Source organism: Periophthalmus magnuspinnatus, chromosome 21 (assembly GCF_009829125.3).
Source record: "Periophthalmus magnuspinnatus isolate fPerMag1 chromosome 21, fPerMag1.2.pri, whole genome shotgun sequence".
NCBI lineage: Eukaryota > Metazoa > Chordata > Actinopteri > Gobiiformes > Gobiidae > Periophthalmus > Periophthalmus magnuspinnatus.
This window is the reverse complement of record NC_047146.1, coordinates 7,508,644-7,519,395: the sequence shown is the minus strand read 5'-3', so window position 1 is coordinate 7,519,395 and position 10,752 is coordinate 7,508,644. Positions and strand designations below refer to the sequence as shown.

Sequence of the window (10,752 nt, the reverse complement as noted above, 5' to 3'; positions counted from 1 at the left end):
CCACCCAGCTCCAGACACACAGGTAGGGGAGGGGGAGAGAGCACGGGAGGACAGGGAAACTGACATCATGACAATGTAACACAGTAACACTTAATACGTTCTTAATTATACTGTTATCATGGGTGTATTGATTAACTTTCCGTGTGCACTCGGTTCGCCCCTTTAAACGGGGAGGTGTCCGTGCGCCCGCTGCTCCAGTGCGCTCCGTGCAGAGCCGCTCCAGTGCGCTCCGTGCAGAGCCGCTCCGTGCAGAGCCGCTCCAGTGCGCTCTAGCTGGAGCTCAAAGTGCGGACTCGTCGGAAACCTCCCCGGTGGGGCCCCGTGTAATTCGATGCATGCTGTTAAAGCTTAGAGTATATTGTCCTCCCGTTTCTTATGAAGCCTCCACCCACTGGCCCACCCTACATTTGGCGGATCATGTGACTCGGGGTAAGTCATTTGCAAGTACAACAGTTCTCTGTGCGCTCTCCATTCATTTCCTGAGAACTGCCTGAGCCGAGCAGCTGAGAGGCAGAAGGGGAGGGAGCCGCTCTCACACACTCTCTCTCTCACAAATACACAGAGCCGCGGCGAGGAGAGGCAGAGGAGGAGAGGAGACAGAGAGGGCTGTAGGAAGAAAAACAGTCTCCCCGGCTCTGCAGCTTCTGACAAGGTCTGTGCGTTTCTTTGCTCCTCTCTCTCGTCCCATTCCTGCGCACGCTGCCTGCCTTGTGCTTCATTTGTCACGTTGCTGGGCTTTGTGCTTGTGTTCAGTCGTCCTCGTTCAGCTGTCATTGCTCTGTCAAAGCAGATGACAACTCAGATCACCTATGGCATTGTGTTTGTTGTGAAGGGGCAAACTTGAGACACACTGCACACTGCAGACTGACTGCCTCTCACAAAGTTCACAAGCTGTCAAGTCCGAAAAGTGATTAGACACAGAAGGATCAGTAAGCATTTGTGTCATCCTCAACTTTCTCTCATTTGCCGGCTCTGTTCTCATTCTACCAACTTTGTAAATGAACTTTCTCTGCTGTGTGGTGTTTTACATGCAGTCTCAGTGATGGTGTCAGGGAGAGGGCTTCGGCAGTGTAGTAAGAGCATCGCACCACAGCCTCTCTCAGCACTTCTCACAGGAAAAAAAACTTTTCTGCTTGACAAGAGTTTTTTGCTTGTCTCAAGGCATTGTGCTGGTGCATGTGTCAGACTTGTTTGTGCCTATAGGTGTCAACTGTGGACAGTAGATATTATATGACAGGGATAATATGCCAATTAATATTTCAAATTTATAAACACATCTTTCATTGCTGTGCTGATATTATGCAATAGGACCATCTTGGCTTTTTATAATTTAAGAGAAAGTGCATGGTTTATTGTCGAGAATGCCTTTAGCATGTCTCGTACTTTTGAAAAGTGTAGTTGTTATACTGGTAACAAATTGATTAATGCATTAAAAACAAAGTGTGAAGTGAGGAGATAACAGCAGCTGATTAATGCAGCTTTTTTGACTTATCAAGTTCTCAAAATATACCCACTGTGTAAGTGAGCACACAGTGCATGTTTTTGACTGTCTTTCTGTCAGAATCTGGATATAAAAACAGGAGAACACAGGCTGTTAGCAACGGGTTAAACATTAGGAGCTCGGGTAGCGGAGGAAGGACACTGGGGGGGAGGTGTGAGTGGGAGTGTTGCAGGGGTGGTGTCTTGGATGTCATCGGCAGCGCTCTCACTTCCAGGGTAATAGTCATTGGTATTGATGGCTGGCTGTCAGGGAGGGAGAGAGCCACCAAGCCGGTGCAGAGTGGCCGGGGGCTGGCCCTTGGCTGTTATTTTCAATTACAGGGGACCAGGGCAGAGCTGACAGCAAAGGCATTTGTACAGCCAGAGAAAGGGGGAGGGAGGACGGGGGCCGGGGGTGTGTGCGGTGGGGGGCCATGAGACTCTGGCCTCTGCTCCTCAGTTTGATGTGGAAACTGAGCACTGACCTGGCTGACTTTAGCCCTGTGTTATGGAGAGGCCCTGTCTTGCGCTTTGCTGTGACAGCCATGGGGAGTATACATGTGTGTGGATTTAAGGAGGGGCCGCCATCAGGGAAAAAGTTAAAAAATAGTCATGGAGGAGGGTTGCCGAGTGCAGATGAGACCCCCGCGCTGATCTGGGAAGGTTAAGCAGTGAGATTAGAGTCCATTTGAAGTCTTATTTAAAGCTTTGAACAAAAGAGTCCTCTTGTGTACAACCCAAACCTAACCCCGCACGTTTAGAGAATGTTTCAAGTGGAAACAACAAATATTCCAACCTTTGTTATTTCAGTTTTATGACACAGGCCTACTTTTCCAAAACCATTACATCAACGTGTTACTAATACTATAAAACTAAGTATCCTTACCACAATATTGTTCATCATCACAGTATGACCAACCGTTTCTGTTATTCTTCCCTCTTTGGCATCTCGCCTCTCCAGAATTCCTCCAACCTCCCTTGACACAGACCAAGGACTTATGATAGTGATCAGTGCAGGTGGGGGACTCAATTAAAAAGCCAATCAGCAGCAGACAGACCCTATCCGTCCATCAACACCACACTGCACAGTAGCACTATTAATTCCCAGTCAAGATCCTCCGTCTAAAGGCATCATCTGTCTGCTGCACATCACATGAACAAATTGCAAATGTGTTGACAGAGTGAATCTTTCAGGAGGAAGTGCTACTCTTTACTATGCGCTGTCTAACAATGTGTAGGTTCCTGTCTTTGTCGGCAGGATGTGAAATTCCTCGTGTTTGTCTCTAATCAAAGGGTTAACTTCTGGTGTATTGATGGAGAGCTGTATCACTGATCCCCGTGGGTGTAATGCAGTGTATGGTCATTGATTGCACATAGGCTGTAGTGCACTAGAAGGCTCGATTCATTTAGCTCCCTAAGTGTTAGCCGCAGTCAAAGGGCTAATGTAAATTAAACAGATGAGGCCTTATTGTGTGTGTTGTGGGATTTGTATGCCAGGCTCATTAGTGTTTTTTGTTTTTTTTGTGTTAGACTGTATATGTAAATAGACGTAGTTAACCTTCTAGCCGTCACGTTCCAAATAGGAAGTGATCACGGGCGCGCTTCCGGCTCCATCGACTCTTGCTCCAATTCACTTTACATTAGAAAACTGTGGCCCATTTCTGTGTAACTGCTGCTGTCAGACTCGTCATTTTGGTCTTAAAATATTCATATTAACCCGCGCTACACGATCCTGCTGTTTTTATTTCGCTATTGTGTCCGTAAATCAAGATATAAACAGTAATAACAGACAAATCAGGCGTCTTCTTTCCCCGAGGTCGCTCCTGCTAGCATTACAGGTTTGATTGACAGCGTTGCTAAGCGTCCACCACCTGCCAAACCAGTGGTGCGAATGGAAAGCGGCGTTACCTTCAACATCTTCGCTCCAGATTGGCTCTTTGGTTGCTATGATACTCCAAACTGGCCCCTATAACTGCTCTAGCCTCGATGAGCTTCACTCGACTGGAGCTGAACGCCGTGGGTGACGTAACACTCACTTAGTCCACGTCTTTATACAGTCTATGGGGTCCACTGAATGATATGCTAGACCATGAGCATATGGTTTATCTTTATGGCGAAGGATGCAAAGTAATACGCATTTCATTTACAACAAATAGGGCTGAACAATTTGGGGAAATGATCAGATTTTTTCTGACAAGCGTAGAAAATGCAATTAGATCTGTGATTTATATTTTTAATAATAGAAAGACTGAATAATGAACTGGCAAAGTAATGCTAGGATCACATTTCAGAACATGTTTGTGCAGATCTAAACTACAGGGCTAGCGGTTATTATGCAGCATGAGACGGAATATATCATTTGTGGAGGGAATTTCAGCTGATTTGCTAATTGTGTCCATTCAAATTGCGTTTTTTTGATTGGATTTCAATGAATCTAACAGCCCAACAGCACATTATTCCTCTTGTCACGTTACGTCAGCAGATTGCAAAATGTTCAGTCCTCTAGTTATTTTGGCTATAGATTCAACCTTCGACCCCGGTGTCCAACCCATGTTTGTTTGTCAAATTTGAGTAAAGGGTAGACATGCGGTGCTGGCGTGTGTGTGTTTTGTGACAGAGGACGAGAAAGGGGGAGAGGGACAGAGCGAAACAATATGGAAAATATTGTGCAATCGCCAGTGGATGGTCTACACACTGAACAGAATTCTCCTTTAAAGTTTTATTGTGGTCAAGGAGTGTTGTTGCTGTTCACGTGCGTTTTGTGTCTGGTTGAAAATTGCTGAAACAGAGTTGGGGGGGAAGAAAAAAGGAAAGAAAACACGTAGCATGACATACGGGTGAGACGTCTCTAAAGTTTGAAGTCAGTGCTGCTTACTGGAAGTGACTCTTTCCTGCGAACTGGGCCCCACACCCTTATATTTCTATAGTAATTCATGCACATGGAGATTTCCCACGTCGATCACTTCTAGGCCTGCCACGATAACACATTTTTGAAGTTTGATATATTGCTGACGATATACGATAATATTGAAACTGATTTATACTACTTACACAAAACCCAAGAGCAGATTTAAACCACAAAAACTATTCTAAATCTACAATATTGTTAAAGATCATGAGCTGGAATAAATAAACAGCAGAATGAAACACTTAAATGAGTCAGAGAAGTGATGAATTCAACCTTTTACGGCTCAAATCTTATCATATAGCCAAAAAATACCCAAATATTCCCCAGTAGTGCAAAGAAAAACACACGATAAACACTTAAAAGAACACACTCTCAGCTAATGTGTGCATATTAAACCGATAAGACTACTCCGATCTTGTATCTTTTGATGATATTAGTTCAGTACTGCACAAAGGCGATGCTTACTTTCATGTTTCTATGCTTACATTTGGGTATCAATACTGGCTGAATAACTACGTGTCTATATATATTTGTTTGGGAAATCAGAACGCACAGATCTTTGACCAGGGATCAAACTCGTGCCCTCGCTGTAAGTAAACAATTGAAGGTACCATTCCTGCATTCAGTCATTGTTATAGCACATTTAAAATATTTTTGGTGACAAACTTTAACTGTTGAAACCGTACCCTGGTATTGCGGGTCCACTAGTGACTCAATTATACAAACAACATGTGGTATTCATTTGGGCGCCTGTAGCCCTTTTCCGCTCCTTGGCTTGCACACAATCAGTTGGTGCATCATGCTATGGGCCATAAATGCTCCCCTAATAGCTGGCTGCAGTAGATATCAGCATGTAACAGAGCCAGGAAGAAAACTAATCAAAGTGAGGGCAGGGCTAGATGGAGGTAAACACAGCTGCTGGCTTTTATTAAGTGGCAATGGGGCACTGGAATGGGTCAAACCAAAGGAAAAAATCTGTAAGAAAATAACCATGCTAGCGTTTAATCCTGTCACCGTGCTGGAATGTTTTGGTTGGTCCTTATTATAATTTTCCATACGTACTTGGATTTCGTCGTGTCAGCATACAGTGAGGTCACACGGGGTAGAACGCCGCATCGATAACGTCGCTACGACTAACACTTAAGAAAATGAGGCTTGGTTTAGCGCCAGTTTGTATGTCTTTGTGCGACAGCGTAAAAGAGATGGTGAGAAGAAGAGTTTTTCATAATGAACGCTTTACAGTAGATCTAAAGATGAGTCAGTGACACTGGTGAGTCTACATGTCTGCATTGTGAAACATCTAGGTCGCTTCGGAGTGTGTGTGCGTGTGCCCTGATGCATGCTGGAGACAAGCTTTTGTAAATAGCTTGGACAAAGTGCATATGTTGGAGGGAAGGGGGATGGATCGTACACGTACACACACATTGAGGCAGTCATGTTAGAAAACCAGCACACATATAGACACATCTAAGAGCCCAGGGGGTAGAAAAAGCAGTAGCCTCCTCAAAGAATCCCCCATTAGACCAGGGAAGTATTGTGCAGCCCAGAGGGAGGGAGAGAGATGGAGTGGAGGTGGGTGGTTGTTGACTGTGGTGGAAGTATGCAGGTTAGTGTGTATTATCCCTCTGTTAAGGCAAACAATGAAAGCAGTGTGTTTCTAAACATGATCCGACTGAAATCAAACCTAATTTTTACTAGTGAATATGATTATTTTATCTTATTTTTAAGTCAAATATTAAATGTGTGCATAGATAAATGTACCTCAAAACCTTGTGCGTCCCTAAGCCACTACATGCACTTTTGAACTTGCAGAAGAATTAGGGAATTATTCAAATAACCATATGTTTTTATACTGATAAATATTCAACTACAGATCAAGTTAAAATGACGAAATAATGTACTGCAGCGCTAATGTTACGTAATGTTATGTTACGCACAACCAACACAACGCAGTCTTTTTTTTACTGTTACATTTTAAACATATTCTTTCTCATGCTGTGCCAACATCTCCACATGGTTATCCTAGTTTTGTGTGCCTGGCCCCACCCCCACCTCTTGGTACAAGCAAGGTTTTTGTGTCAGAGGCTATTTTAGATGCACAGCCACTGACCCCACTGCATTTACTCAAGTGTGCGTGTGTTTGCAAAGCACGTGCACGAAGTCACGTGACTGTGGTGAATCGAGATCAGGCCAATTTTCAATATGACACTTTCGAATGTAAACATACTAGAAGTGACTTTACTGTGCACAAACTTATATGGTATCAGAAAGGTTTAATATATGCAGTCAGTCAAAGGTTTGGACACACTCTCATTTTTTATGTTTACTGCTTTCTACATTTTATGCATGAAGAAGACTTTAACTTTTTTCTTTGCTACATAAGTCCAAAACAGTTGCTTCATATATTTAAAGTAGTCACCCTTTGCTTTGTCGACAGCTTTGCAAACCCTTGTCCTTCTCAGTGAGTTTCATAAGGAAGTGCCCTGAAATAGTTTTCACTTCACAGCTGTGCCGCTTCAGGGTCAAGAAATGCCAAAAGTGCAAATTAGGGTTCAAAGCAAAGGGTGGCTATAAAAAATATATAAATAAATAAAAGAAAAGAAAAATCTAAAGAAGTTTGTAGTCATTTTGCATTTATTTTTGTTTACTACTTTCCATATGTGTCCTCCATAGTTTTGATGCTTTCAGTGAGAATCTACAATATAAATCATCTTGGAAATAAAGAGGAAGCATAAACCTGTGCAAACTTTTGACTGGTAGTGTACAGTATATATCCAGATTGTTGCTAATACCAGTACTGTCCAGCTTCATAGTCATTATAACCACAACTAACTCTTGTCACACTCTGCTTTACACCAGTGCCCGGCCTGGATAAAATAAAAGCTTGAAATATAAAACACTGAATATTCCTTTGCATTGAAATATCGTGACAAACATAGACTGCATAAAGAAGTGGACTAAGTGAGTGTGGCGTCACCCACTGCGTTCAGCTCCAGTCAAATGAAGCTCATTATAGGAATCATTTGAAGCCCGGTTCCATAGCTGATTTGTCTCTTATTAATGATCATATCTTGTGTAAAAAAATAGCAGGATCATGTAGAGCAGGTTAATACGAACATTTTTAGACCAAAATGACGGGGCTCGGAGCAGCGGTTAAGGAGAAAAGGGCCACAGTTTTCTAATGTAAAGTGAATTGGAGCCAGAGTCGATGGAGCCAGAAGCGCAACCATGATCACTTCCTGTTTGGAGCTGTGCAGTCTATGGTGAAAACACTAGCTACATGTACTTCCCCCAGTATAATGCTTTTTTTTTTTTTATATTATTATTAGCAGCACCAACAATAGCCACACTAATGTCCATATATGTAATTATTTTTGTGTAAATTGCATCAAAATATTGTTGAATTGAAAAGGCGGTGTCTGGAGCAGCGTGGCAGATTGCTTTGACTCCTCGGTGGAAGCTGACTTGAGTAATGCCACCTCACTTTGGAGCTGTCACAGTCACAGCTTGTTTAGCTGTTTCACTGCTGCATTTGAGGCCCATGATGCAAGAGGATGTCAGACTCCTGCGTTTACCTCTCCCTGGTGCATTGTGGAGGCGGAAGCTGTGTAGTCCCACCGCGTGCACGTACTATAGATGTTTATGCGTTTGTTATGAATGACCGTATACAGACTACCGTGATGTGAAATCAGGACACCGGCTCGTACGTGTGATAAATATGGTTCAACGTGGGCGCAGGTAGAGGTCAGGAGGTTTTCATGTGCGCGCGGTTCACAGGCAGATTGCAAAACACAACAGGAAGTGAGCTTATAAAAAAGTGACGCTCAGACAGAGACGCAGACAAACCAGACAACCGCTAACTCCTCTTTGCACTTTGTGTTTCCTCTTATAATAAATAGCTACTTCATTTCCCACAAGGGCTGGTAGCTACAATGGCAAAGAAAGTAAACAAAAGTAGGGCTGTAGGTTTTTGGAGTTGGAGTGAAGTGTTGCAATTACGATTGGATTTGTGACATGTACAACTCCAGACTGCTGTTTAGAGGAGTAATTACCTGAATAACTACTCAGTTTTGATGTACAGTCCTAAAAAAAGTAACATTTGTATTGTTATTGTTGCAAGGGAGTCAACAGGTGGGACAAGGGGGTCGGTTGTCTTGGGCCCCAGTGTCTGAAAGCCCAGAATTAGACCCCTTTTCTATTCATTTATATTAAATGGAGCCCCATGTGAGTCCCCCAAATTTCTATCAGGTAATAATGACAAAATATTGACCTAGATTGGCTCTCTGGTTGCTATGATACTCGCAGTCGGAATATGTCCAAATATGGAAATCGGCTCGAAAATTCACCCCTGTAATTTAATTTCACTGGAACCAAACACTACGGGTGACGTCACACTCACTTAGTCCACTTCTTTTTACAGTGTACGGCTGAGGCTCAAGTATCACTCAGAAATTGGATTGGTAAATGAACAACACAAGATCAAACCTCTATTCGTACCCTACACCTATCATTATACTTAACGATCATTGTGCGTAGTGAAAGACTTATAAATAAATCTTGTGAACAATACCTCACCTCCTTCATATTAACCTGCTACAATGAAACAATCAGTAAACAGAGCTGCACCTACGGCTTCTTCTTCTTCTTCTTCTTCTTCTTCTGTGTATGTTCTTTATTGGTGCAGTATAACACAAGCAGTGGACTCTACATCCTGCCACCTCATCCCCTTCATCCCGACAGGATTACTGACACAGGATCCCCTTGCCTCAGCCCGGCAGAAATAGCAAGGACCCAAGGGCAGTCCACCAGAATATGGGAACTTCTGTGACCTGGGTTTGAATGCACGCGCTACACCCAATTACTACGTTTATTACAGTGAAGAATAATCTGTCACTTTCTCTGTTGTGTGTGTCTGTGTACTGTGGTGGAACGTAATGAGGTAGAAGTAGTAAAGTACTTAAAAAATTTGGTATCTGTACTTTGCTTAGGTAGATTTTTAAATGGATACTTATTATTTTCACTTCACTATATTTGAGAGCAGTATCTGTACTTCCTACTCCACTACATTTATGAACTGGACTGAAAAGTAAAAGTATTTTTCAGTTTCTACCTACTAAAAAGGCTGAGTTTTTATTTTTTTTAACATGCTCATAGCTTGAGCAAACAAAATACACAAATAAAAAGAGCCAGGAAAAAAAAAAATGTTGTTTATGTTCCATTATTTAGCAAAATCACTATTTGTAGGTTTATTTGCTCTCAAAATCTGCACAAAATACTTTTACTATTTACTCTTTAAGTACATTTTTAAACAGATACTTTAATACTTTTACTTAAGTCAATTTTTCATGTGATACTTTTACTTTTATTTGTTTGCTCCAGTATCTGTACTTTTACTTAAGTAACAAAACTGAGTACTATTTTTGTGCAATTAATCATGACATATACATCGAAGTAAGCAGCCCTATAATCTCATAGTTCCTGCTTTGCTAAACATCGATACTGAAGATATATTGACAAGAACATGTTTAAATAAATGTAAAAAAATCCACGCTGGTAAACAGTCAGATATCTCACTCTGAATTGTTTTACTCGTCGACCATAACCACAACAGTCCCCCTTGCGTCCACCGTTCTATCTGCACTATTCATTGCAGTTCTTATGATGAGTGTCTCTTGCAAGTCTATACTCATTACATTCGTGCCCATTAGATTAGTCCCCTGGGGATCGTGACCTCTTTATGACATCTATATCAATGTCACGCCGAGTTCTACAGAATAAGAAGAGTCTCACTTTAAAAAGGGTCTTGTCGTGTAATTGTAACGTATATTTCACATTTAAGCCATTTCTGGTCCCATATATTTAGACGCTCTGACAAATTTGATGACTTCTTTTAATAATAAATGTGTTTTTTTGTTTTGTTTTTGTCTAATAAGAATCAACCAGTTATATCAAAGTTCAATTAAAGGTGTAGTATGTGTGTGGTAGATCTCTGGTGGAGGGTCCAAAAACCAAAAACGGAATGTTCCAGAGTATTTGTTCCACAGTCTATGGAGGCACATTTCAGCTATAAAAACAAAGATAGATAATGTCATACTGTGGAACATTCCAGGCAAAGCAATAACATATTAATGAGACCTGCAGGTGGCGGACCCTCCATTTGAAAAATAACCTGATCTAAGTGCACGTTTAACGCAGACGTACACTCGTATATTGGTTGGCTGAAATAATCTAGCCAATATTTACCCTTTTTTGAGTATCGTTTATCGTCGATATTTTGTTTGGCCCAAGCAGCAGCCTAAATATGCATGAAAAATCTATGCATAAAGCTCTGTCCAAAGTGTGCAAGATGTGACTACATTGCTGTC

The 10,752-nt window shown here is 41.9% G+C and overlaps 1 protein-coding gene across 3 annotated transcripts in view; it reads left to right on the top strand.

The window, feature by feature from the left end:
• The first annotated feature begins 298 nt into the window (after window positions 1-298).
• klf12b (Kruppel-like factor 12b) overlaps window positions 299-10,752 on the top strand; it is a 41,286-nt gene continuing 30,832 nt past the window's right edge. Inside the window, exons 1-2 of one of the 3 annotated variants that reach the window (XM_033986665.2) lie at window positions 299-429; window positions 563-652. The gene's annotated coding sequence lies outside the window, so the exon portion shown is untranslated. Of the gene's footprint in view, window positions 653-10,752 lie in introns of all 3 variants that reach the window. The other 2 variants (XM_033986664.2, XR_008649188.1) reach the window with 2 other exon arrangements.